Below are 17945 nucleotides of genomic sequence, written 5' to 3'. Positions count from 1 at the left end.
ATCCAGAGTTATTAAGTGTATGATTTCCATGCTTCGGGAAGACGAGAAAATTTGCCACCCAAAAACCGTATAGAGATTCGATATCAGTTACCTTCAGCATGGTATGCTTCGTACAAAGCTATATGCCTTATTGGTGAGCTACGGAAGGTCTTCCCACTGAATAACAAGCAAACATGCATATGGTCGATCAACAGCCAAAGTATATCGTTTTATAGCGAAAGAAGAATCACGCCGTTTGATCTGTTGGTTCAAAATGTCCGCATAAGTTAAAACAGCCCAATTCAGTTCTGCCATTCGTAATTCTGCCTTTCGTGATTCCGCCTTTTGTGTTTCTGCCTTTTGCATCATTCCGCCTTTCGTATTCCACCTTATGTGCTTTCCGCCTCTCGTGTTTCCGCCTTTCGTAGGATACCCGCATAAGTATACCCCCTCGTACAGATCGCATCGCTAATCGAAGAGAATCCGGAAAAAAATATCTATTGTGACTAACACAATATCCTATCCCGAAACAATAGTGGAGATGCATACTCGGTCTCTAGTAGCAACGAAAGACGAACTTCCGTTCGTATATGACCATAAGGACGTTGTCGCCATTCCGTGCCGATAGTTCGAACGAGCCAGACGTGTGTGCTGTGTCTCATCGCGGGTGTTGTTCGGTAGTGCGAATCTATTGTGTGGTGCCTACCTACGGATCCAAGGCGATCACTGTCGGCGAGCGAAGCAGCTGCTTCTGGCGACGCCAGTAAAGCAGGCTATTGTTTCTGCTGCTACCTACAGCAACAGCACAGATAAGTGGAGCGGGACTGATTGAAATCAATTGAATTAGTTTTTTTCTTATTATTTTTTTCTGATTTGCTAATAGTTTTAAGTTAGTATAAGACAGAATTGTCCTTCCACCTCTCGGGGTGAGAATGGAAGCAGAGACTATGGGAGGTGGTGAGCCACCAAAAGAGGTTCGCACACGGTTTTACCAGGCATCTTTGCCTGGCCCTTGGGTTGTTTACTTTCGACAGAAAGCGAAAAGCCTAGATTTTCTCGGCATCAAACGAGACTTGACGCGTCATTTTACGAAGCTTGAATTCAATCAAATCAACAGAAACAAGCTACGCATCACCGCACCTACATACCAGGTGGCGAATGAAATTGCTGGCAACAGGGCGTACAACATTGAATATTTAGTTTATGTCCCCTCGCGGGAGGTCGAAATAGAAGGTGTGATCAACGCAGCGAGCTTAACTTGCAAGGATGTGCTTGCAGGGAAAGGTCGCTTAAAGAATGCCCTGCAATCTACCGTGGATATCCTGGACTGCAAGGAATTGCATTCAGCAACCACAGTAGATGGTAAAAAGGTATATGCTAAGTCAGGCTCGCTTCAGGTGACGTTCGCCGGTTCGATGCCCCCAAAATATGTAGATATCGAGAATATGTTGTTTCCGGTGCGTTTGTTTGTACCAAGGGCTATTTAATTGTACCAACTGCAAACAATTAGGTCACACTGCCGAGTTTTGTGACAACAAACCTCTTTGTGGTAAATGTTTCCAAAGACATCGAGAGGATACCTGCCAGCAACAAGCCACAAAATGTGCTTATTGTGGTTTGGATCCTGCCCATGGTTTGCAAGATTGCCCTGTGTACAAAAGACGCACCCAAAAAGTGAAGCGCTCGTTGGTACAGCGCTCCAAGCAGTCTTATGCGGAAATGGTTAAAGCGCAAGACACATCCGCCACTGCCACCGCAAAGACTGCTTTTCAGCTACCGTTCAAGTAAGTGACTATTATGATTCCATCTCCATTGATGAATCGGACTCTGACGCAGCCGATATGGATGATTCTTCGGAGGTACACGCGCCCGAAAAGAGGAAGCAACCGTCTTCCCCGGGATCGCGCCGTAAGAAATCAAAAGTCATCCATAAAGGCTTGGCAAAATCTGAAGGTAATGGGGGATTATTTAAAATCCCGAAGCAACCAGTCTTCACTACAGATCCCTGCTGCTCTAAGACATTCCCGCCATTGCCTAAAACCGATGTTCCTAAGAAACATCCGGCTAGGATTATCAATGAAAAGGAAAATGCTACTCGCACTTCCGAAAAGAGAATCTCGTCCAAGCGAGGATTGATATCCTTTAAGGACCTCGTGGACCGCTTTTTGAATCTTTTCAATATTCCGGATTCATTGGGCCAATCATTGACCTCTTTATTCCAACAGTAGAAAGTTATCTGAAGCAATTGACTGTTTCATGGCCCCTTCTTGCAGAAATTGTATCTTTCGATGGATAATACGGCCATACAAGATACAATCACTGTGCTGCAGTGGAACTGTCATAGTCTAAAAAATAAATTGGACGTGTTCAAGTTTTTGATTCGCAATTCCGATTGTGATGTAATTGCTCTCTGTGAAACATGGCTTTCTTCTGAAGATGAAATCAACTTCCACGATTTTAACATTATTCGCCAAGATCAGGATGATCATTATGGTGGCGTTCTTTTGGGGATCAAAAATGCTACTCCTTCTACAGAATTCCCTCCGACTGTTCCCGGCTTAGAAATCGTCGCATGCCAAGTAAATGTGAAGAATAAAGATCTTTGCATAGCTTCAGTGTACATTCCTCCAAATGCCTCTATTAATCGTCGACATTTTGGAGCGCAGTCTCCCTCCTATCATCTCCAGTATTGATATTGGGTGATATGAACGCACATGGTATTGGATGGGGCGAAACGTATGACGATTATAGAGCGCCTATTTTCTATGATTTGTGTGACGATTTCAATTTGAATATTTTGAACACTGGTGAAGTAACTCGAATAGGACCAAATGGTCAACAAAGCCGTATTGATCTGTCTTTATGTTCTAATTCACTATCGTTAGATTGCACGTGGAAGGTTATCCAAGATCCCCATGGTAGTGACCATATGCCGATAGCCACCACCATTAAAAGTGGCTATCAAGAATCTGAGCCAGTTAATGTTCCTTTCGATCTCACGAAGAACATTGACTGGCAAAAATTTGCATCGGCGGTAAAAATTGGTATTGAATCAACTGATATTCTTCCGCCACTGGATGAGTATCGATTCCTTACCGAATTGATTCATAAAAGCGCACTGGAAGCTCAGAAACGACGCGTTCCAAGTACATCTGTCATAAGAAGACCAGCCACTCCTGGATGGGATGATGAATGTACTAAGTTGTATTCTGAGAAATCTGATGCCTTAAAGGCCTTTCGTAAGGCTAAAAAACGTAGCTACTGGCGACGTTTTGTCGAGGGACTATCGCGAGAAACCTCAATGACAACACTTTGGAAAACGGCTCGCAACATGCGGAACCGCATTTCCAACAATGAGAGTGAAGAATACTCCAATCGATGGATATTCAATTTCGCAAAAAGGTCTGCCCAGATTCCGTACCAGCAGAACCGCTATTTCGAGAATCAGTCACTGATCCCGGTTCTTTGGATGGGCCATTCTCAATGCTGGAACTTTCTATGTCTCTTCTTTCATCGAATAACTCTGCTCCGGGATGCGATAACATCAAATTCAATCTTCTTAAAAATCTCCCAGATATCGCAAAAAGACGGTTACTTGACCTGTACAACTGTTTCATGGAGTACAACATCGTACCACCAGAATGGCGACAGGTCAAAGTAATAGCTATTCAAAAGCCTGGGAAACCAGCGTCTGATTACAATTCCTACCGACCGATTGCCATGCTTTCATGCATGAGAAAATTATTGGAAAAAATGGTCCTTTCAAGAATCGACCATTGGGTTGAACAAAATGCATTACTCTCAAATACTCAGTTTGGATTTCGTAAAGGTAAAGGAACAAATGATTGTCTAGCGTTGCTCTCTTCAGATATACAGCTGGCCTTTGCGCACAAGGAGCAATTGGCTTCAGTATTCTTGGATATTAAGGGCGCTTTTGATTCAGTTTCCATAAAAGTGCTGTCAGACAATATGCACAGTAATGGATTGCCCGTTATTTTGAATAATTTCTTGTACAATTTGTTGTCAGAAAAACAAATGAATTTTACACTCGGCTCTCTGACAACTTCCAGAAATAGCTACATGGGTCTTCCCCAAGGTTCATGTTTAAGTCCCTTGCTTTATAATTTCTATGTTAAAGATATTGACAATTGTTTGGAAGGACAATGCACGCTCAGACAACTTGCAGATGATGCCGTGGTCTCTCTAAGAGGTCCAAGTGCAGCTGTCTTGCAAGGACCATTGCAAAGTACCCTAGATAATCTGACTGTTTGGGCCAGACATTTGGGGATCGAGTTTTCACCGCAAAAAACTCAGTTGGTTGTGTTTACTAAGAAGCGGTACCCTGCTCAACTGAAACTAAAGCTGTTGAATGATGACATCAACCAATCTTTATCTTCTAAATACCTTGGGGTCGTGTTTGATTCCAAATGCACCTGGAGACTTCATATTGAGTATTTGATAGAGAAATGCCGGAAAAGGATCCATTTTCTACGTTCTATCTCCGGAACATGGTGGGGTGCTCACCCGGAAGACCTCATCAAACTCTATAGAACGACTATTCTCTCTGTTTTAGAGTACGGCTCCTTCTGCTTCCTCTCAGCAGCTGATTGCCACCTTATCAAATTGGAACGAATTCAATATCGTTGTTTGCGTATTGCCCTTGGCTGTATGCATTCAACGCATAAAATGAGCCTGGAGGTGCTTGCTGGAGTCACTCCTTTAAAGCACCGTTACTGGGAGCTCTCATTAAGAATACTAATCAAATGTGGAACAAGTAACACACTTGTCTTACACAACTTCGATAATATGCTTGAACTGGTTCATCGGTCAAGATTCTTAAGAGTTTATCTCAACTACATATCGTCAGATCTTTGTCTTCCATGTTATACTCCCCCTCGAGTTGACTTCACCAATGACAGTTTCTCAATTGAATACGATCTGTCCATGAAACATGCTATTCAAGGAATACCAGATCATCTTCGAAATCTTTCTATTCCCTCCATTTTTTCTGAAAAATATGAACATGTCAATTGCAACAACAGATATTTCACTGATGGTTCTCGCATTAACGGATCCACTGGCTTCGGTGTTTTCAATGTAACTTCAACCACCTTCCGAAAACTTCAGGAACCGTGTTCGGTTTATGTTGCTGAGCTGGCAGCAATTAACTTCGCTTTGGAGATAATTTCCAATCAGCCCGTAGACCATTATTTCATCTTCTCGGATAGTCTTAGTTCTATCGAGGCACTCCGGTCGATGAAACCTGTTAAGCACGCATCTTACTTTCTTACAAACATAAGAGAGCAGATGCGTGTTTTGGTCGAAAGATCATTCAAGATTACCTTTGTTTGGGTCCAATCTCACTGCTCAATCTACGGCAATGAGAAGGCAGACTCGCTGGCAAAGGTGGGCGCACAGGAAGGGGAGGTTTATGATAGACAATACTCGAGCAACGAGTTTTTACCATTAGTCCGTCAGAGTACTCTTCAAAGTTGGCAAAGAAATTGGACACACAACGAACTTGGACGGTGGCTATTTTCTATAGTTCCAAAAGTTTCTGGGCGAGCGTGGTTCAGAGGTGAGGACTTAAGTCGAGACTTCATTCGCGTGATGTCGAGACTTATGTCTAATCACTATTCACTAAACGCACATCTGTACAGAATAAACCTTGTCGATAGCAACTTATGTAGGTGTGGAGCCGGTTATGATGACATCGATCACGCAGTTTGGTTCTGCTCGGAGAACGAGTCTCCAGAGAGCAATTATTGGATACTCTAGTGGCACGAGGTAAACAACGCTTCCAGGAGATAAGAAGTGTTTTGGGGATTGTGATATGGTCTATATGCAAGCCATTTATAGTTTTCTTTGTTCCTCTGACATAAAAGTCTAATACTTTTGTTTTTTTTCTTTTCTTCAAAGTTTTTTTTTGTTTTGTCTCTGTCTGTCTGTCCCGTAGAGCGCCGTAGCTCTGGCCGTCCGGAAGATGCTCCCATTCGAACCATTCTTCGAGCACGACGACACACCACATCGTCCCCGACGCCAAATGACCGGATGAGCTGCTGAAATTCCTTGATTATGATGATTCCCTGATTCCCGAATCCTAATCCCCGTCCATCCTTAAACATTGTAAACCTAACCTCGAGTCACCACGAGTACGTTGGCTTATTTCCCTCTCTTACTAAGGTAATAAAAAGATTATGTCGATTGTACATATCACAAAGAATCGTGGCTTCGTAAAGTGTTATACACGCCTGAGCCTACCAAATAAATGAACTTGGAAAAAAAGGACGTTGTCGCCCCGTTATTGACTGCAAGCATTTGAGCCTCCGAAACGCTTGCAGCCCCATTCATTTGGTTTTCTGTTCAATTTCGCAAGTTCAAGTCAATCACGGGCTGTTTTCAAATTCCAGAACCAGTGCCACAACAACATAAACACCGACGAAAGGAACACTCTCGCAATCAACCCAGCGAACCCCTCCAAGCATGCAAGCAGTGGGAAACTCATGCTTTTGTTTGTACATGCGCTCTGCCATGAGGCTCTTTTCCTCGTGCCAGCAGAGAGGAAGCTGCGACCACTCACTGGAAAGCTTGTCCTCGTCGTCGTCGTCGTCATCGCCTTGGTCGCAAATCCTGTGGCCAACTGAAACTGACAAGCTTCAAGCTGGCAATCAACGGTGCGCTCTCGGAGTATTGAACAGGACTTTCCCCAAGACGGTTGTGTATTTCCTCGGCTCAGCAAAGCACCAGGATTTTTTAAGTGGATGTTTTGTGGGCAATTCCCAGTTAAAATAAGACAGTTTTCCGCAAATTATTACAAAAAATGTTATAGTGCTAAAAGAGTATCAGTTTAAGAATAATAGTATGGTGCTTAAGATATCGAAAAAGCCTAATCTAAGGTCTCCAGCTACAGTAATCGTTTATTGCAATGTGAAGAATCGGGAACCACACGGCTAGAGGTAGGATTTGACAAATTGCGAAAAATAGCGAAAGGAATGTGAGTGCGCGTTTGTTTTGCTGAGAGAGCGACCGGGTAAGGATTTAATTAGAATTGCAACGCTAGAAGCAGCCCTACAGTATCTATCCAAGGAGTAGTGATGATGTTATTCGCTAAGGATACTGTTCGCCTACCAGAAGTAGCTCCTCCAAGTGAATTCATATCGCGCTCGACGACACTTTATCCTCTTGTTTGATAAACTAGTGGTGTAGCTCAGCGACTGAGCTTCCAAAGCAGCTGTGGAAGAAAAACATGTGATACTCCGCAAACACGAGAAGATTGTTTCTGGGGCACTGGATCACTCCGTTTCTCCTGCTGTACACATTAGCTGTTGCTCCAACGATTCTTATCTTTGAGATACAATTTCTTCGCAGCCTGTACCTATGTGCTTCTCCACTTAAGAAGACAATCCGTCAACCATCTGTGGAATACGCTACATTGATAGGGATATATTATTGGGATTTGCTTTAGGGGAAAAAAACAAGTGATGTAACATGATTAATTAGTGACAAGTTAGATAAATAATTTATCTTCACTCATCGAAAGCAGTCCTAGAAATACGAAATGGCCTTACAGAAAAAGTTGTCCACTAACGAATTCGAGTTGATCTCGATTAATAAAATGAACAACAACAGCAGCATTACCAACAACGCTACTACGAACAACGATCCCAACGGGAACGGAATTACAGGTATCATCAGCAACGGTGGAAACAACAACGGTAGCAACGTTAACAACGCCGGCGTCAAGATGCAACCGAAAAAGATTCAATTTAGTACGCCGGAGTTTAGCATTACGCCGATTGAGACGCTACCCGGAAGTACGGCTCGGCCACCACCAAGTCGAAGAAGGTAAGCAATTCTTGAACACTCGCGCGGGAATCGTTGATACAACGCTACCCGTATTTTATTCGTTTAAAAAAAAATAGCGTTTTAAACCATCAATATGTTTATATGAAGCTTCTTAAAGTTTTACTTTGATCTTCATACATTTCCTGACGAGAAAATTTGAATGCTGTAAATTATGCAAAAAAAACAAATTCCAGTGTAATGACAAACAAAGGAATCATACAATGGTTGGTGATCGAGTAACGCGTTTCACATGTAGGCAGCTAATTAATGGTGGTCGTTTGAATTAGACCCAAATAGAAACGGTGTGCAAGGACAGTACCCATTAGTTACAGTAACGATTACGAAACAATATTAGACGGCATCCTTCTAGCGCTTCTCACATCGTGGTAGAACTACGCTCATTCGATACAACAACGTGGCTACCGTCATCAATCGAGCCACAGAGACGGCTTCCACGTTGTCGTTGGCGTGCTTGAGCACCATTTGCGATGAGTTTGTATTTTTCGAAAGCTTATCAGCACACAGGACACACCCTGGAGCTGGTAAGCTGATGTTGCTGTATGGCAACTGATTTCCAGTCAATTTCCTCGGTACGGTCAGACGCTCGTGGATAAATGGATGAAAAGAAACGGTTGACTGGATGAAGGATTATGGGTAATTTATCAAGACGAATTAGTTCCAAATAAGGCGAACTAATTAGCGATAGAGCTGCTGGTACGCACGGGTAGTTGACGATAACACTGATCTACTTCTAATTGAGCTTTCCTTACAGTTGAACACAGACAGGAACGACATTCCGAATTCTGAAACAAATGGTATTCGTATTTTTTGTATTATGTCCTCATGTTTCATTTTAGCCTGTGCAAGAAACAAATAGGGGAAAATACCTATACTGAGCGAAATAAAATAGCACCCCATGTTTTTTTTAATGTTTTCTTAAATTATGAACAGATGATGATAAATTCTGATTCTCAACTTTTCAGTATATATTAAGGTTGGCCTTTTACATATAAGCTAAAAATCATGAAAAAGGTACAAAATAATAATAGCTCCACTTCACATATTGGGGCCATCCAGAAACCACGTGGTCATATTTTTGAAGATTTTCAACCCCCCCCCCTCCCCCCATGTGGTCTATCGTGGTCATTTGGCAGACCCCCCCTCCCCCCCCCTTTGACCACGTGGTTTTTTTTTCAAGCACAAAAATTTAAAAAAAACCTATGTAACTAAAACATATGGTTAATCCGATCAATTTTGAAGATGGACAATTTCAACTGATTCAAAATCAAACTAAAACCCAGCATGGAAATTATAAATTTTCATTATTTCGAAGATTTTATTTTTCTCTAATAAATAATCTAGAGCTGGCTCATCTCTCAAAATTTCTAATTCTTCATTGAAATTTTATTTTGATATTGACTCGTGGAATCCAATGATGCCATACTAAACATATTTTCTCGTTCACTCTGATGTCTTTCGAATAATTTCCCAAGGAACTTCTATTCCATATCTCGAATATGCTTCAGTCAATGGTGGACTCATAGAAGAATGAATGTATTATAGATCAATTATCATTTTGGAGTTCGGATCATTCGATTTATCCAATTAACCAAATTATGAATGATGTATGATATAATATCCCATTAGGTCCATTGGGTTGATATGGCAATTGTTATTTGTACAAGCTACTACAGAATTTCTAGTTAAAAAATTATGTTGAGCTTTTTAATGGAATGTCTTTACTTGTCATAAGTCGAGTTTGTACCTTCCCATTTAATTCCACCACTCGATTGTACCTTGACAGATACGTATTTCCACCTCAACAGTAAGGTTGTCTTCAGTGTCTCGTACTTGAGTCGACTTAGGTTATACAAAACTTTTAGGTTTTAAAAACGTCCTGGAAGTCGTAATGTTTGAACTACTTAATCATTCAAGTCCGTGAACCCAGTGCTTCTAAGGCCCTACAAAAAAGGCATAGTCATTGTGCAGCTTTATGTTGACTCAAGTTAATTTTGGGTACCTTGTCTCTTAGATCTCATGTTAATGGAAATTAGGATCATATGCTTATTTCATCGGATTGGGTACATACCGATGATGAGGACATTACAAATGTCATGATTGATCACCCGAGAAGTCGTGGGCTGAACTTGAGAGCAATCACTGGCTTAACGTTCAGGATGACCCATCTTATCTGAGTGTTCAGAATGATTCAAACATTTCAACTTCATTTGCATGCTCTTAGAATCGAAATCTTCTCAAAGTTTCGGATAACTGAGTTTTCAGGGTCAGTCAAATTTGAGCTCCCATATTTTTTTCTGTAAAACCAATATCTAGATGAACAATTTTACTGAAGAAAATGGTGGTCTAGCTCTCTTTTGTGATTTAATAGCCAATCTAAAACGCTGGGCATATATGACCCATCCGTCCTGAAAGGGTTGAGATTTGTTTTGGAATTCAATTTCAATCGTTATTATAACACTATTTATTACCCTAGATTGTTTTAGGAATTGGAGTGTTTTTTTCTGGAACACTGCCACATTTTTTCATATCGCCGAACTCTTCTTAGTTCTAAGACCCTTTTATGAATTTAAAAAGCATTTTATTTAGAATTTCATGTCGATTTTTTAAATGCAAACTTCTCTATGTCATAACCTTTTTCATACGCACTACTAGAATTTTGTGCATTATTGATCGAAAAATTTAAGAATGCACCTAAACGTTCTAATTAGGTGCATTATTAAATTTTTCGATCAATTAGCCTAATTATTCAATATCATAAGAACTAGGCTTCTTAATCCTAAATAATTGCCTACATGTATTGCTTGGATGAATTTTAAATTCCAAGATCTTCCTCATTTTCAAGAATAATTATTCTGGAGTTGCAAGGGAAACCCTTCAGAATAGTTAGAAGAAATTCTTCGGAGTCTCCACGGAAAAATCTTCAGTATTTCAACGATTTTTTTTCGAAATTCTGTGGAAAAGTTCCTAAAAAAGGTTCGGTAGAAATTTTGAAGAACTAGAAGAATCCGTAGAAGGATCCTAAATGCATGAAAATTCCAATAAACATCAAATTCCGAAGAACTTCCGGCATAAATTAGAAAAAAAATCCAGCTTACTTTTTTTACAGAATCTCTAAAGATTTTTTTCAAAATCCTGGGCAAATTTAATGAATCTTCAAAGGAAATTCTTCTAAATTTCCAATGGATTTTTTTTTCGTTTTTCAAAAAAAAATCTTAGAAATTTTCAGCAGTTTTTTTAATTTCCAAAAGAAATTATTTGGAGTATACCAAAATATTTCCGATGGAAATTCCTAAGATTTTCCAGTAGAAAATCGAAAAAAAGTTCATCTAAAACACCAATAATGAATTTCCCGAGGATATTTCGATGTTTTTACAAGTGGAAATAACAAAAAAAAAATGCACTTTTGTAGTACTTGTGAAGGTTGTACTTTAGAAGCAATTCCAATAGGAATTCCTTAGAAAATTAAATCAAAATTTTAAAGATTTTCTGATGTGAAAATTCCTTAAAATTTTTAAATCATTTCTTGTGCTTCTTTGCATGGTAAAGATTTAAAGCAATGTTTAGCTGAACCTACAAAGAAATCAAAATGACTTTCCGAAGAAGAATGAATTTCCCATGAAATTTTGGAAGAATTTATGGTGCAAATTAAAAAAAACACGAACCTTGAGAATTCTAAAGATTTATTCTTTGAAAATCCAAAGTATTTTTTGAAGATAATCCATAGACTCTTCCGTGGAAATTCTAAATAATGCCTCGAATAAAAAAAATATTTGGAAAATTTAAAAAAATGTGATAGAACTCAGCAAAGAGCACAAAATTCATTTCAAAATTCCAAATTTGAAAACAAAAATCCAAAATCAAAAAATCAACGGTAATATCAAAGTGTTTCATGTGGCATTGGCTATTTAATTTCTCATGAAAATTCGGAAGATTTTTTCTTGAAAAATTTAGAAGTCTTCTTCTTCTTCTATGGCTCCGTATTCCAACTGGAAGTTGGTCTGCTTTTCAACTTAGTTTATTCTATTAGCATTTCCTCAGTTATAAATTGAAAGTTTTAAATGCCAGCAATTGTACGATTATATATCTTGTGTAGCAAGTACGAAGGATACATTATACCTAGGGTGTCGACAATGTTTGACACCCGAAAACATCCTAGACAGGAACGAGAATCGAACTCGTCATCTCAGGATTGGCAATCCTATGCCTTTGCTCGTAAGGCTAACTGGAGACTAAACATTTTGAAGTGCACTCCCTAAAATGCTCGAAAAACTTATTTTGGAAATGAAATAGAATTTCTGGTGAAGATTCGGAAGAACTTGTCGAAGAAATTCATTAGAATTATGAAATATGAAAATATGAACACTTTTTTCCACCAAAAATTATATGTATTTCCCACGAGACTGTTTTGAATTTTCAGACAGAATTCACATGGAATTTTTTTCGGCATTTACACTGGCGATATTTTGTTTTTTTTTTCATGACCAATTTGTAGCAAAATTTTCCAGAGAGAATTGTTCAAAAAACATTCTGAATGCTAGCACTTTATCAAGATTTTATGAAGTAAGGTCAAAGTTTTTACAGGAAATTTTTTTACTGGATTTTGCCTGAATATCCACAAGACATTCCTTTGAAGATTTTTCTTGAATTATTGTAAAAACATGAACAGTTTTCAAAATTGTAGCTGTAGTCCGCTGATGCAAAAGTGTCGGCGGCGTGATGCCAAAAATCATCTGCGGCGGAATTTTTAGAAAATATTTTTTCATTTTTCTTTCCCAATTTTTTTTGTGAAAATTGAGACTGAAACGCAACCTGCTTTTTCGTTTATTTTTTTTATGGAAATAGGATCTAAAGCTAAGTTGGCCAAATAACTCAGATATGCATCGGCGTTGCGACCGACGCTGCGTTACCGGGTTTTCTCGATGCTTAATGCTAAATTCATTTTAACACTGAGTTGAAAAGACGCTACGTGGGCATCGGCCCTAAGATGCGCTTTGCGTTTAATGGATTAAATCATTAAATTTTGATGATTTGTATTTTTTACACCGCTATTGTTATTTACCAAAATCTTTCGTGTTAAAAAAAACCACGTGGTTCGAGAGCAACACCCCCCTCCCCCCATGTGGCTTATCGTGGTCATTTTCCAAACCCCCCCCGCCCCCCCTATATGACCACGTGGTTTCTGGACGGGCCCTATGACTAAGTACTTCATGATGACAGTAAGAGTGATTCTCTAGAATAACTTCTAAAATTTGTTGTTTGATGGACAGCATCATTTTTTCAAGAGTGTTCAGCTCGAAATACTCCCAGCATTCACATAAACGATTTTTTTAATATTTAACGAGCAATCACTACACAAAGGTTTTCTAAGGCGTTAGGGTCTGGAAAACAGTCTAATCCCTCAAAGCTCTCTAAAAATTTTGCTTTAATCAACTCAGAGTTGTGAGTCGCTGCAATATCAAGCTGGAAAGTCAGTAATGGGCCCATGAATGACTCGCCGTGCTTGATTACGCTTATCTATAGCATTTCGATGTGATCCTCCAACTTAATCCTCGTTGATACTCATACCCATACACGCTCCGACATGTTGTACAACCTTGACTCCACCTCCAAGAAATTTGGTTCAGTCGGAGTAAGGTTGAACTGTATGTGGGCAAGTTGTACGACCGTTGAACAGTACAACTTGCCCACAAACGGTCCGACTTTACTAAGTTGTACATGTCGGAGCGTGTATGGGGCCCCTCACACCGATAAAAGATTTACCTGAAATAAAAAAAATCATATTCATCATTACTTCATCACCAAGGTTTCGACTAATTTTGACAACCAGTTCTAGGTGCAAATCGCACAAATAGTATTCAACCAACAAGACCATCAAGATTGAACTACACCCAGGTTTTTTTTTACACGGTTTGGTTTTGGTCGTTTAAGACCTTCAGCCTCAATGAAGCAATGAGTTAACCCCACCAAACAATTCACAAAAAATCAAAGAAAATTCAGGGGGTATTTGAAAAGCTGTAAAAGTTCAGGTTAACCGAGAAATTAATGAATTCCAACCGCGTAAAAAAAACCTGGGTGTACATTCATCAATTTACTTGTACAGATAATGTACATGCCCCCGAAATAAAGGCTATTATGTTGTTGTCGCCTTATAAATTAGAGCTTGCCGCGTCTTCTGCGCTACTTTAAGTTTTCGTTGCGAGGCAGAATAAAGTTCACATATCTTGATGGCATTCAATATTGCAATTCTACTCTTTTAGCTCACTGTTTTCTTGAAATTCCTGCCTTCATATTGTGTTTGGGATGGCCATTAATGAAATTTTCCTAAAACCGATCGACTACGGTATGCAAATCGGAAATGTTTAGGAACGTTTGTTTTTTTGTTTGTTTGTTTGTTCATTCAAAAAGAGACATGCATAATTTAAGATTTAATTTTTACAATCTATTTCGAAAGAAATAGAAATTATAATAGGGTTTCTTACCCCATTCCCGGCCTAACATACATACGACTGCATTATTTAATTGATATTTATGACAGGAAGCAACTTTTCCTGAATTTCGTGTGCCGAGCAATACTGCAAAGGGGTTCACTTCTGCTTCTGCTTAAAAACATCGTTTGAAAAAGCTTTCATTTGATTTAAATTAACGATGTGCAGCACTCATTTCAGTCATAGCGATTGCATATCCGGCCCACTTCCAAACCAGTTCCCGGCCTAAGCAAAATTTCGCTCAATCTCTCAACATCTTACTCTCATGCTCTCTAGGAACGGTAGAAAATGCGACGTAAACAAAAATATGCACTTTCAACGCCGCCATGATGCCAGATGGTATTATTTATAATAATTTTTATTTGGCTAAAAAGATATATTCACTCATCCAAATTACTAAATTACCAAACGCTTAACTAATTAGATAGTTTTCCTATGAACGATGAAGGAATTTTTCCTTACTAAAAAAAGACTCCTGGCCTTCTGGCAGCACGGTGCGGCTAGAAATTCTTAGGCCGAGGTGAATTTTTATTCGGTTTGAGGATACATTTTTTAATGTATTCTAATATGTTAACATAAGTTCTAGTGAAACGAACAAATAGAAAAGATTAAAGTGCGTGAGTTTAGAATTATTGTGTAGTGATTAACAGATTGAAGCAATGATTGTATCGAGAACTGTGACGATTTTCAGATAGGTGTTTATATGAAAATACCGTTTTGTAAAAGTGGAAAGATTCACTCCGGCTCAGTGGTGTAGCAGCGGAGAGCGAATGTTCGGAATCTACATTTTTATTTTCTATAATTGGACCAATTAGGAGTGAAATAAATAATTGGAAAATATTGAGTATTGTGCGAAATAAATGGGAGACTTTTTTACAAATTATCAATCATAAACCTACGGCTTCCAAAAAGTATAAATCCTTAGTTTTCTGTGCAGTGAGCCGGGAATCGGGTCCATAGGCCCAAGTAGTGATTTACCCTATAATATATATTTTTTGAAAATGGTGCTATTTTTATTTCGTACCTGTTTTAATGGATTTTTCGGCTTAAATTAATATCAATGCAATGCACTACATTTTCAATGAAACATGAGGTGCTTACATTCTGCACATAAATTACCATAACCTGTTCATAATTTAAGGAAATATTGGTACAAAACATGGTGGTGCTATTTTTATTTCGCTCAGTGTTGGCAACCAATCATGACTCCGAAACACAGGTGATTCCTTGATGATTGGTTACAGCTATTACCACAAAATCAGTGATTTTAATATCATAAAATAACAGGTCCACCTTTCTTTTATTAACCTTTACGATACCAGCAGATGAAAACGACTGAAATTTATTTTTCAATTTGCTCTCATTTCGTCAATGATCAACCGATTTTAACAAAACAGGCATGGTTGGATCGAAAATTTAATATATTTTCAGGAAATGATTTGAGGACGTGAATTTTTGTAATGGTTCCGGATTGAGGCCAAAACCTCGTGGGGTACCCATAGTAACCCAGAATGTATTTTTTTTTTCAAGAAACTCACGAAAAAATGATTTTGTTCATGGAAAATCTATGAATGGTAAATCTAAATGCAAGCATATGTTGGTTCCGGGTACATGGCTGCATGATATCGGTTCCGGTAGGGACCTAAAGTGGACACTTCCAAAATGGATATGCAAATCTTGGAGGTACTACCTGAGAAATTCCTGGAACAATTTACGGAGCAGTTCCTGGAAAAAATCTAGGAGGCATTGATGGAGCGTTTACTGCATGAATTTCCGAAGGAAATCGTTTGAGGTATTTCCGAAGGAATTTCCGGAGAAACTTTTGGAAGAACTTGCAGAGAAATATCCGGAAGAACACATGGAGGAACGTCCGGAGCAATTCCAGGAGGAACGTCCGGAGCAATTGCTGAAGGCACATTCGGAGTAATTCCTGGAAGCACGTCCGGAGCAATTCCTGGAGGCCCGTCCGGAACAACTGTTCCGGGAACAACTGTTCCTAGAAGAGGAGCTTCCGGTGGAGTTCCTGGAAGAAGAACTTCCGGCGGAGTTCCTGGAAGAGGAATTTCCGGTGGAGTTCCTGGAAGAGGAACTTCCGGAGGAGTTCCTGGAAGAGGAACTTCCGGAGGAGCTCCTGGAAGAAGAACTTCCGGTGGAGTTCCTGGAAGAGGAACTTCCGGTGGAGTTCCTGGAAGAGGAACTTCCGGTAGAGTTCCTGGAAGAGGAACTTCCGGTGGAGTTCCTGGAAGAGGAACTTCCGGTGGAGTTCCTGGAAGAGGAACTTCCGGTGGAGTTCCTGGAAGAGGAACTTCCGGAGGAGTTCCTGGAAGAGGAACTTCCGGAGGAGTTCCTGGAAGAGGAACTTCCGGAGGAGTTCCTGGAAGAGGAACTTCCGGAGGAGTTCCTGGAAGAGGAACTTCCGGAGGAGTTCCTGGAAGAGGAACTTCCGGAGGAGTTCCTGGAAGAGGAACTTCCGGAGGAGTTCCTGGAAGAGGAACTTCCGGAGGAGTTCCTGGAAGAGGAACTTCCGGAGGAGTTCCTGGAAGAGGAACTTCCGGAGGAGTTCCTGGAAGAGGAACTTCCGGAGGAGTTTCTGGAAGAGGAACTTCCGGAGGAGTTCCTGGAAGAGGAACTTCCGGAGGAGTTCCTGGAAGAGGAACTTCCGGAGCAGTTCCTGAAAGAGGAACTTCCGGAGGAGTTCCTGAAAGAGGAACTTCCGGAAGAGTTCATGGAAGAGGAACTTCCGAAGGAGTTCCTGGAAGAGAAACTACCGGAGAAGTTCCTGGAAGAGGAACTTCTGGAGGAGTTCCTGGAAGAGGAACTTCTGCAGGAGTTCCTGGAAGAGGAACTTCCGGAGGAGTTTTTGGAAAAGGAACTTCCTGAGGAGTACCTGGAAGAGGCACTTTCGGAGGAATTCTTGGAGGAGCTTCCGCAAGAACCCCTGGAGGAACGTCCGGAGTAATTTTAGGATGAACATCCGGAGCAATTCCTGAAAGAACATCCAGAGCAATTCCTGGAGGCACGTAAGGAGCAATTCCTATTTGAACTTGGGGAGGAGTTCCTGGAGAAACTTGAAGGAATAAGCATTTGCCAACCAGACATAAGAGTCGAAAACTGGTAATGTATTGGCGCCAAATTATGTTTGTTTAAATAACTCATAATAGAGGGTCGCAAGCCCTTCTGCCTTTTCACAATTTTTGGTCAGTTATCCAAATAATTAAAGTTGGCTTAACACAACAACTGAGTTTGCAGTCTTGACATCAACTTTGAGAAATATAGGGAGATAGGCAAAAACATTTTATTACATTGTAATATTGATAAGAAAATTATTTTGAGCTTTTTAGTGGAATGTCTTCACTTGTCCTAAGACGAGTTTATACCATCCCATTGAATTCCACCACTTAATTGTATCTTGACAGATACGTATTTCGACCTCAACAGTAAGGCCGTCTTCAGTGTCTCATACTTGACTCGACTTGAAGAAAATGATCGCAGCTTACACTATTTATACTATGCGTAGGTATAATAATTTATCTAGGTACTTATCTAGTTACATTTCGTACGGTGCTTACTTCTACTCGCTTGTTGCGCTTAATGCTTAGGTATAAACTTGAAGAG

At 39.9% G+C, this 17945-nt stretch overlaps 1 pseudogene; it reads left to right on the top strand.

Moving 5' to 3' along the window:
* Positions 1-7537: 7537 nt before the first annotated feature.
* Positions 7538-17945, top strand: part of LOC134208913 (uncharacterized) — a 76025-nt pseudogene continuing 65617 nt past the window's right edge.

The sequence above is a fragment of the Armigeres subalbatus genome, chromosome 2 (genome assembly GCF_024139115.2).
Source record: "Armigeres subalbatus isolate Guangzhou_Male chromosome 2, GZ_Asu_2, whole genome shotgun sequence".
Classification (NCBI taxonomy): domain Eukaryota; kingdom Metazoa; phylum Arthropoda; class Insecta; order Diptera; family Culicidae; genus Armigeres; species Armigeres subalbatus.
Note: the sequence above shows the minus strand (reverse complement) of the source record. Positions and strands in the feature narration are given on the sequence as shown.